Genomic DNA, 764 nt, shown 5'->3' on the forward strand with positions numbered 1-764 from the left:
TGTCATCTTACCTATATGTAATCCTACCATGTTTAGTATCTATGAATTCGTCTTCTGATGATCTAAACGAGCGTGTATATTATATGTTGGTACATAGGCAATATATTAGTGTTCTAAGAATCTTTAGTAATTTTGCATCAACACCCAATCGAGTTCCATATGCAAATTACCATGCTCTCACACAAAGGGTCATAAAACTCCCCAGTATTTCCAACCTCCCGCTTGGAATTTTAGCCTTTCTCATTGGACAAGCCCATACTGAGAGGCGTGAATCTTCTCAGACCTTAAAAGGCTCCGCACAGTTCCGCCCATGTTCTTGTTGTTCTTCTTCTGCTAAGAAGCGTGTTGGAGCCTGAGCCGGTGCGGTCATGCCCGGTGGGCTCCAACACATAGCCAGTCAGTCTGCGGGTCGGTTAGATTCTGAGAAGATGAGGATGTGAGCTAGAACGCTTCTGCAACTTTTAAGTCTGCACCAGGCTTCGGCCTTGTCTTTACATTCACCAAAGATCCTAGGATCTCAGCTGATGTCTCTCTTAGCTCTTTTTCACTTTCCACGAAAGAAACTCCCAATCACCATCGAGTCAGAACATCTTTGGAGTTCATCACTCTTCAAACCCGGAAGAACGTGATCGCAAGTCCAAAACCTTGAAACCATCAAGACTTTCATCCAAGACTGCATCCGGACGCTCGTCAAAGACCAAGGCAATGCAAGTATCGTACATTTAACTAAACGAAACAGAGGTTTAGTATAAGCTGTAGACCCC

General features: G+C 44.1%; 1 protein-coding gene across 1 annotated transcript in view; it reads left to right on the forward strand.

The window, feature by feature from the left end:
* LOC107705090 (voltage-gated potassium channel subunit beta-1) overlaps positions 1 to 764 on the forward strand; it is a 56847-nt gene that overhangs the window by 31761 nt on the left and 24322 nt on the right. The gene's annotated exons all lie outside the window — the stretch shown is intronic.

This window comes from Sinocyclocheilus rhinocerous, unplaced genomic scaffold (assembly GCF_001515625.1).
Source record: "Sinocyclocheilus rhinocerous isolate Xijiao unplaced genomic scaffold, SAMN03320098_v1.1 scaffold2537, whole genome shotgun sequence".
Taxonomy (NCBI): domain Eukaryota; kingdom Metazoa; phylum Chordata; class Actinopteri; order Cypriniformes; family Cyprinidae; genus Sinocyclocheilus; species Sinocyclocheilus rhinocerous.